The 10,911-nt window shown below is 30.3% G+C and overlaps 1 pseudogene; it reads left to right on the plus strand.

Moving 5' to 3' along the window:
• Positions 1-10,911, plus strand: part of LOC122850946 — a 220,743-nt pseudogene that overhangs the window by 26,829 nt on the left and 183,003 nt on the right.

Below are 10,911 nucleotides of genomic sequence, written 5' to 3' on the forward strand. Positions count from 1 at the left end.
CGTCACCCATGCGCTTTTATTTTACTACGCGCCCTTACAATCTCATTCATCCTATACTACACACCCCCTCACACACATACCTCTCACTCGCACCTATGCTATTTCATTTTTACCCTACACGGACCCTGTACTAGCGGCCCATGCAACCCAGCACAACACACACTAGGGGGAAAGGAGGGATAACCAAATTCCCGAAATTCGCCCAGAAGAGCCACCTTCTACTACTATGGTACATTGTAAATTTTCAGAGGATCATTTTAATTTTGTCTATAACAACAAAGGGCAACGTCCGAACTCAGGCTCAAGCGCTCCAGGGATGCGGAACGTGACTTATCGTTCATTCTGGCTTCTATGACCGTCCGTTATCATTTTTATTTATTGACTAGTTTCGTCTAGTTTTGCCAAGTTCAAAATAAAGGACTTTTAAAAAAAAAAACTTAGTTATCTACATTATTTTACCAGCAAATTTTTTTACTTAGCTTTGATTATAGCCAAACTCCCTTAATCCAAACTTGGCAAAACTAGACAAAACGAGTCAAAAAAAAACAAAAAAAAAAAAAGGTTAGTCATAATGGCCATAATCCGCAATAAGCCGCCACGGGGGGCACCGCGGGGTGCTCGGGCCTGAGTTCGGTATCAGCCGTTTGTTGGGGCGTGTGGCCCGCGTTACCTGTTGAAAATTAAAAAATTTCAATACTCCGGCTAGGGCTATGGTTATCTTAATTTTTCAGATATAATAAAATCATGGTTTTTAAATAATTTTATGGTTTATTGATAATAAAATTATTCGAAAATAAATTTTTATGTTTATTTTTTTTTTTTCTCAAGAAATATTGGAGATAGCAGAAAGAACCCACAATGCGGCCCAGGATAAAAAATCATGTATTGAAAGTGTATTGAAAATCAATACCACTTTCTTTGTATTGATACATGGTAGAAATACTACAGGTATGGCAGTGCGCAGCCTGGTTTGGCCGCTGTGAATCGACCAATCAAAAGGTCGCCTTCTCGCCACAAAAATGGAAGACTTTATGCGCGCGCGATACAAATTTGTTAAGAAAATTTTCAAGTTTTTTTTAAATTTTTCAAAAGTTATCATATTTATTCAACTAGATTTGGTATATCTTATAATGATTCACATACATCAATAATAAAAATTAATTATTTATATTAAATAAATGAATCCAAGTATAATAAATACAACACAACCTCTATTGTTTGTGGCATCAAAAAAAACAACAATGAAAATATTATAATTTATTTGTTAAACTGTCTTGGTTTTTTTATTTTTCTGATTTTTTATAAACATGCTCCACATATATTTATTAGTATTTACAACAATATAAAAAATAGTTGTCAAAACAGTATGTTAGAGAGAGAGGCTCTTATAATAGAGATTGCGTGTTAGAAAGAAAAGCAAAACAGCTCGATGGCGCGTTGTTGATTGGTTGAAAAAATAAGGCTGCGCAGAACGCGACGAAAAAAGCATGGACTACTGCCATACCTGTAGTACTTCTACCATGGTATTGATACGAGTATGGTTGCCAAATTCCATACTTTTTCAATACTGTTATAATTTGAGTTTGCTGTCTGGGTATTGAATCTCAATACTCTTTCTATACTCTGAATTGTAATAAGAAAAAAGTTTAATATTCGGTATTTTATATTAAAGGATTTGGACGATTTTTTAAAACGAAGAGTGAGACAACATTTTTTCTCTGTTTTTTGTCTTTTTCGCACTCATAGAAATATTGTGTTTCTAGAAGTCATCCGCACGAGGTCTCTAGTGATTTTTCAATAATTCCTCATAAAAATCCATTTTTTCATACTTTAATTATTAATTGTAAAAAAACTATGCTCCAAACCTTTTTTATTTTTTTTCTATACGTTTTCTTTTGTCTCATTTGATAATCCGATAGTTTTTTTTTCATGATGTCATATTGTCGATTGGAGATATTGGTAATTTAATTGATTTTTTTCTTAAAAAAAACGCATTCTCCATAAGAGCCAATGTTAAAAGTTGTCAACTTTAAAAATTAATAAAAAAAAAAACGAACTCCCAAACAATTACCAAAAAATCACATAAAATGTATTAGTATTTCAAAAACCTACTGTATAAATTTAATTTCTTTCTCATATTCCGAAAAAAATCGTCCAAATCCCTTAACACAATATACTTGAAGATGACAATCTTACATAAATTTTTTCCTACCCGGATTTGATCTGATGGCTACCTAATCACGAAACCGATACCCTACAGCAAGACCGTTTTTACATGTTGATTATATTTGAAATTTCGTTCACATAAGCTACGAAGTCCATCAATACCGTATTATTCATATTCATAGCTAAGTTTTTCAGGGGACTAATATTTTTACAGTATTGAGTTTCCATATATTTTCAATACTCAGAATAACCGATTATACTGAGTATTGACTTCGAGTACTCTTTTAATACTCAAGACGGGTCCTTGAAACACAAAAAAAAACCAAGTATTGAGAGAGTATTGAAAATTCATACTGTTTCAATACACGGAGAAAAAAATACTGTATAGATATTACAGTATAAAAAGTTAATTTTACATTTTTTTTCTGCACGGAGAGAATTTCCGATAGATAATCAGAATGTGAATTTTTATAAAATCTCAGTGTAACCCCGAGTCGGCGGAATTTTTTGCCACCACTTAGTTTCTCTACTGGTCCAACGACATCATCTCGGGGTAACCCCTTAGGATAGTTCGGCTCCGTTGAGTCTTGTAAACAATGACATTTTGGCAGTGGCGCACCGAAAAAATCTCGGGGTTACCATTAAAGAAAACAAAAAAAAAATTATTATAAGAATTTAACAAATATATTAGTCTGGTCAAAATCTGTCCAACTTGGGGAAGTTTTAAGTTTTTCAAAACAAAAAATATAGGGGTATGTAATCGGGGCTCGCGAATCGAATGGTGGGGTTTAAAATTTGATAGGGACAAGGGAAAGGGTTGAAAAAAAATAATTAAATATAAAAAAGTCAATTACGCGTTTCCCGTTAGACTTAGAGTAAAATGTTTCAAATAAAAGTTGTAGATAATAAGATTTTAGGGGGGGTAGTTCCTATAAGTTTTTTTGTTTTAACCGAGCGTTTACGCGTAATTAATTTTTAAAGTTTGTGATTTTTTATTAAATCGTTACCCCTCACGTGTCCCCACTCAAAACTCCCATACGCGAGAGCGATAGATATATAAAAAAAAGAGATAATGTTATTTAGACCCGACGCTACCCAACTCGACGCACATACACACACGCAACTATTGTATTTACGCGCACTGTGATAGTATTAGTGATATACACTTTTAAATTCTCGATGTCCTGACCTCGATTCGAACCTACGTCTACCTAACTCTACATAACCCTATATTCTAAATGTCAGTGACTTATCTCCCAAACCATCGCGCGCTAACGTGACAGTAAGAAAAATTTTGTCTTTATTAAGAATGACGTTCAATTGATGCGAAATAGAAGATGTTTTTAATAATAAGTAGGATAGTTAAGAATAAATATATAAGTATGAAAATAAAAAGACAAAATATTGAATAATGAGATTTATTACATTTATTAATATATCCCTAGCGAAAATGCCGATAGTCGGATTGTGCACTGATCTCATACAAAAACGACACAAAACCGACACACGACTATAAGAATTTCTAAGTCACAAAAATAAATAGTAAAAAGCATTTAAAAAATAAAATATTATGTCTAAAAATTTCTAAATAATATTTTAATAATTTAAGACACATTAGAATTTTTGTTAAATAATTTTTTTATTGAAAAAACTCAATTCTGTTTATGTATTAAAAGTGAGGTGAGCTGTAAGAATCATCTGTACACGACTGTGAGATTTTACAATTCTCACACAATTCCGACACACGACTGTGAGAATTGTAAATCCGACACAATTCCGACACAAATCCGACAGACGTACGACAGTATATTTTTATTTTGTATTCAATATAAAAAAAGAGCATTTTGTTAATAAAAATTTTTGTTCAATATTAAAGTTATAATATTTTAATAATTTTAGGCATATTAGATTTTTTTTTTTTTGAATAAATTTTGATAAAAAAAATAATTGGAATCGTCTGTGAGAATTCGCGATTTGCAAAAATTTTTGTTTAATAATAAAATTATAATCTTTTAATAATTATAGGCGCATATTAGATTTTTTTAAAATTATTTTATTAGACAATTATCATTTTTTGGTTTTTTTATGAGGTTAAGAAAGGTTTCTTTTTAAATACTTTTTTTTCAAAACTAATACATTTAATCAGTTTTCCACGTATTTGGTATTTTTGTAACTCGAATGTAATTTTGTAATGAAACCATGTATTTGGTTTCCCATGTTTCCAATTATTTTTTTTGTCAAAATTTATTCAAAAAAAAAAAAATCTAATATGCCTAAAATTATTAAAATATTATAACTTTAATATTGAACAAAAATTTTTATTAATAAAATGCTCTTTTTTTTATTAAATACAAAATAAAAATATACTGTCGTACGTCTGTCGGATTGTGTCGGAATTGAGTCGGATTTACAATTCTCACAGTCGTGTGTCGGAATTGTGTCGGAATTGTGTGAGAATTGTAAAATCCCACAGTCGTGTACAGATGATTCTGACAGCTAACCTCACTTCTAATACATAAACAGAATTGAGTTTTTTCAATAAAAAAATTATTTAACAAAAATTCTAATGTGTCTTAAATTATAAGAATATTATTTAGAAATTTTCAGACATAATATTTTATTTTTTAAATGCTTTTTACTATTTATTTTTGTGACTTAGAAATTCTTATAGTCGTGTGTCGGTTTTGTGTCGTTTTTGTATGAGATCAGTGCACAAACCGACTGTCGGATTGGTGTCGGATCGGTGTCGCCATTTTCGCTAGGGATTTTAATCGACATGTTACAGCAAATAGCTAAGAATAAAATAAGACAAAATATTTTAATTAATTTTAATTGATTCGAATGAAAAAAATTTATACTTTCTTTGAATCCGTCTTTTCTTTAGCTACGTCTTGTAAATGGGATTTTTATTTATTTAATAAATAAAATACATATAATTTTATTTAGGAAAAAAAAAATGACCTAGAGAAAGAGGTAGCTAATAACAAAATGTAGCTCAGGAATTAATGTAACCGGTAAAATTATGTTTTCACCATTAATTCCTGAGCTACATTTTTTCGTTAGCTACTGCTTGTCCTTGGTATTTTTTATTTATCCAATAAATAAAATACATGTAATTTCATTTTAAAAAAATAAAAATGTCCAAGAAAAAGCAGAAGCTAAAGTAAAAATGTAGCTACGGAATTACGGTAGCCAGAAAAATTATGTTGTAAGCAACATTAATTCCCTAGCTACATTTTTTCGTTAGCTACTGCTTGTTCTTGGTATTTTTGATTTATCCAATGAAAAAAATACATGTAATTTTATTTTAGAATGATAAAAATATCCAAGGAGAAGCAGTAGCTAAGGAAAAGATGTAGCTAAGGAATTAACGTTGCCAAAGAATTATGTTTCAAGGGAATAATTTTTTGGCAACCTCAATTCCTTAGCTACATCTTTTCCTTAGCTACTGCTTTCCCTTGGACATTTTCATTATTCAAAAATAAATTTACACGTATTTTATTTATAAAATAAATAAAATGTCCAAGGAAAAGCAGTAGCTAAGGAATTAAGGTTGCCAAAGAATTATGTTTCAACGAAATAATTTCTTGACAACCTCAATTCCTTAGCTACATCTTTTCCTTAGCTACTGCTTTTCCTTGGACATTTTTATTCACTTTGTAAATAAAATACATGTAAATTTATTTTTTAAAAATACAAATGTTCAAGGAAAAGCAGTAGCTAAGGAAAAAATATAGCTAAGGAATTGAGGTTGCCAAATGGAATGGAATGGAATGTTTGAAGAAAATAATGTTGTTTGAAATATAATTTTTTGGCAACTTCAATTCCTTAGCTACTGCTTTTCCTTGGACATTTGTATTTTTAAAAAATAAATTAACATGTATTTTATTTATAAAATAAATAAAAAACCCAAGGAAAAGCAGTAGCTATTGGAAAGATGTAGCTCAGAAATCAAGGTTGCTAAAAAGTTATAATTCAAGCAACATTCATTCCTTAGAAGATAATTTTTTGGCAACAATAATTTCTTAAGAAATAATTTTCTGGCCACAATAATTCCTTAGCTACTGCTCGTCCTTATGATTTTTATTTATTTGATGAATGTAAAATCATGTTATCAATTTTTTCTATAAGTGAATGTTTCAATAAATTCATTGCTGATAGAATTGTTGAACCACATTCGGTAAGTGGCTGATGAATTAACTGAGCCAATTTATTCAGTTTCATTTTTTTTTCTCAAATACATTCACCATAACAAATGAAGTCAATACTGGCAAATGTATAACATAATGATGAAACTTAATACATTGTATTGTCATATTCAAGAAGTACTAAGGCATTTGCTATAATTATTTCAATTTATAACAATATTAAAGCTATATATAAGCTTTTAGCATAAAGATCATCCAAGTAAAATAAAAATTGTTTCTTGTCAAGTTGCGTTCGTGGTTAAGGTTGAATGTAAATCGCATCGGTGGACGAAGTTTGGGCCCGAGAGGGTGCGCATCTACATATGGTTATAAAAAATATTTTCAGTGCCCCTCTGTCCAAAATATATTCACTATACTGACAGGCTCTTGGTAGATGTGTGGATGTAGTCTATTTGGATAGACACACACATACTACCATAGCCAAGAAACATGAGACAGCACGACGAATAAAAGAGAGAGAATGACGGCTAATGATAGAAAATTTTGATTCTGTTAAATGAATATCTTTCAAAATCAACAGACGAAATTGATCGTTGAGGGCTTAAAAAATCGGTATTATCATAAACTACAAGCTGATAGTAAATTAAGAAAAATCGTATAGAAACTTTTTGAGCTACAGGAGAAAATATGTGTTCAGTCCTTATACCTACGTGTTAAAGTTGTCAACTTTGACATCAATTATCTAAAAAAAACGACCCACGAAAATTCCGAAAAAAATCAACAAGATAGATAATTATTCTAGCTTTAATATGAAATCAAAAAATCGAAAATCGTATAGTGGGAAATTCTGTTTACATTCAACCTTAAGTCGGTTAAAGCACGGTGTTAGGAATATGTAGAATTAGGTAGCGTTTAGGGTGTAGGGGTTCGATTCACGGCATCTTTCCTTAGCTACTGCTTTTCCTTGGGTTTTTTATTTATTTTATAAATAAAATACATGTAAATTTATTTTTTAAAAATACAAATGTCCAAGGAAAAGCAGTAGCTAAGGAATTGAAGTTGCCAAAAAATTATATTTCAAGCAACATTATTTTCTTCAAACATAATTATTTGGCAACCTCAATTCCTTAGCTACATTTTTTCCTTAGCTACTGCTTTTCTTTGGACATTTGTATTTTTAAAAAATAAATTTACATGTATTTTATTTACAAAGTGAATAAAAATGTCCAAGGAAAAGAAGTAGCTAAGGAATTGAGGTTGCCAAAGAATTATATTTTAAGCAACATTATTTCCTCTCAACATAATTTTTTGGCAACCTCAATTTCTTAGCTACATTCTTTCCTTAGCTACTGCTTTTCCTTGGTCATTTTTATTTTTTAAATAAATCAGAAAAACCCCAAAGAAATTCAGTACCTAAGGAAAAGTTATAAATTCCTCACAAATCTTTTTGAATTTTTTAGCTATATTTGCCTAAATAATTAAAAATAGTTGCATCAGATGGCTTGGGATTTATTATAAAATTCATAATTCGATTTTTCTGATTTTATCGTCCACTAATTCTAGCTAAATCAACTGAAATAAATTTCAAAATTTCGAATAATCGGTTAGATTTCAATTTTTGAACAATTCAAATCATTCTATCTTTTTTATATACATTCATGTCTCGATTTATATACCTTAGTACTCAAAAAATCTATTTCCTCGTATTCATCGAAAGTCATTATTAATAAGAACGAAAATTTTCAACCTTTTATAGTAACGGGCGATGGCTTAGGGGGATAGCGCACAAGGTTCGAAAAGATAGCTTCGCGTCACCTACGTATTGATTTGTCTACCGAAAATTAAAAAACGCTCTTATTTCTAAAGTAATTGTCCGAGATACTTCGTGTTAGAACCAAAAGAAGCGTATTTTCAATCTCTTTAATTATATATTTTCGATCTTTTCTCAAATAATTATTAAAGTTGCTAGTGCCAAAAATGTTAAAAACCTTTTTTCCTTTTTTTTTTAAATATTAAATAACTTTTTATCTGTAAGCGTGATCGATTTGCACCGACTAATTAAAAGTTTCCTTTTATTTTAATCTTTAAATCGCCGCTGTTTTGAAAACAGTATCTTTAAAACTCACGGAGTTATTAGAATTCTAATAGAAAAATTTGATGTGGGTGTTTTTTCCCGATTTACATTGGAACCCAACAAAATCATTTTTTGTGGAGATTCGACGCGCAGTGTTGGCAGCCCTGCTTAGTTCATCTCACTCACATCACTGAAATATAATAAAACTGGAAGCCGAACATCGTGTCGCCGAGAGAGAAACTCAATGGTTGGGATGTTGTCCTTGTCGGTACAGTCACGTCAACTATAATTGGTTGAGACTACTGAAAAATAATGTAACTTTTATACCGTGTAGTAATAGTTTGTTTTGACGTCGACTGTACACGATTTAATGTGCCATGCGTGAGTGAGAGGGAATGCCAACCAATGTATTGCTATCTCTAGCGACACTCCGTACATTGGCTAAGCATAGGAGTTCACCTTCCAGTTTTATTATATTCATTATATAATTGCTAATAATTGCCATAACCCACCGGAGTATTGAAAATTTTAATTTTCGTTATATATGATTTTTTTGAAAATTGAAAAGCATACGTATTATTATTATTATTTTCAACGTGCCTCATATAATAATAATAATTCGTATACTTTTGAATTTTCAAAAGTTAATATCTCGGTCGGGTGCCAATTAATTTAGTAGGGATTTCAAAATTAACTTAAATTAATAAAATTAAAAGTATTAAATAAAAAAAAAGATAGTCAAGTTCCCCAAGGTGCACCCTAAGTGTTCCGTAGAATTTTTTATTTTTTTTCTTGCTGTTTACAAAAATATTGTAAAAAAACAGTTTGTGACACTACGCATATCGTTGAATAAAAAAAAAATAAAACGACCGAAAAATTTGAAAAAAATATCGTAGAGTCTACAGATGACGCGTCGTCGATCAAAACATTGCCGGAATTGATCGGTCAATATTTGGAATTGGGCCATGTCCAAAAATGGGCATATAAAATCTAATAAGGCCCAAAAAATAAAAAAAAATATCATGTCTGTTTTTGGAAAAAAAAAAAAACCTAAATTTGTTTTAACATTGACTAATTCGGTTCAGTGGTTCAAAAAATATTGTAAAAAAACAGTTTGTGACACTACATATCGTTGAATAAAAAAAAAAATAAACGACCGAAAAATTTGAAAAAAATATCGTAAAGTTGCAGATGAAGCGTCGTCGATTAAAACATTGCCGGAATTGATCGGTCAATATTTGGAATTGGGCCATGTCCAAAAATAGGCATATAAAATCTAATAAGGCCCAAAAAGTAAAAAAAAATATCATGTCTGTTTTTGGAAAAAAAAAAAACCTAAATTTGTTTTAACATTGACTAATTCGGTTCAGTGGTTCAAAAAATATTGTAAAAAAACAGTTTGTGACACTACATATCGTTGAATAAAAAAAAAAATAAACGACCGAAAAATTTGAAAAAAATATCGTAAAGATGAAGCGTTGTCGATTAAAACATTGCTGGAATTGATCGGTCAATATTTGGAATTGGGCCATGTCCAACAATGGGCATATTAAATCTAATAAGGCCTCAAAATTGGAAATAAATGAGACGATTGCTTTTGGCTAAAAAAAATAAAGAAAATGAGCATCTTAGAAACCAATTCGATTCAGGACTTCACGTTTTATCTCGAAATAACAAAAAGTCACAGAAAAGCGAAAACATAAGTGTCCTACGGAACACTAATTAAGTAATTACGAGTTGTGCAAATTATCGATTTTTTACCTGGCTTACCTGTGGACGGCAGGTCATTAAAACAGAAGCCAATAGGTGCAACGTGTTCTGGGTCTCAAGGTCAATGGTAGTCCATTGAACGTAAATTTGTAATATAGTTCTGTTCAGGTTTTTTGCAACCTACCTACCGTTTTAATCGAACGCATCCAAATGCTTTTAAAACCCTAATATATCCTTAACCCTTCTATAAAACTCAAAAATGACTTACAATGAAATTTAGCTTATTTTTTTCCCTACAACTTTCCCAAATACAATTTTTCCATAAACCCTTTATCCTACCCGCTATTCAAAATAGAAAAACTTTTTATTTTTTTCCCCCTTTTAAAAATTTTTACGCGATTTTTCATCTATCCCAATTGATTACCCACCCTCTTATCTATTACCCATGATTTTTTTCTAACGTTTGCGTACAAGTGAGCAAACTCAACCAACTTTCAACTGGACTACTGATTAAATTACAAAAAACGTCAGGGAAATATTATTTAGTTAGGGACCAACTTTTTTTAGCAAACCTTTGACCTAGTTAAAAAAAAATAAAACGGTTTTTCCGTATTTTTTTTTGAAGACATACCTAAAAGACTTCGACTAATTTTTTCACACAGTGATTGGAATAATATTCCTAACGATAAGAAATAATAAGTATAAACGATACAAGTAATGGGCAATCAATCAGGTCAAAATATACAATTAATTTTTGTATTTCATTTTTTATCAAGTAGAAAATTTTTTATTGAGCAAATTTTATAGTAATGA

Source organism: Aphidius gifuensis, linkage group LG3 (assembly GCF_014905175.1).
Source record: "Aphidius gifuensis isolate YNYX2018 linkage group LG3, ASM1490517v1, whole genome shotgun sequence".
Taxonomy (NCBI): Eukaryota; Metazoa; Arthropoda; class Insecta; order Hymenoptera; family Braconidae; genus Aphidius; species Aphidius gifuensis.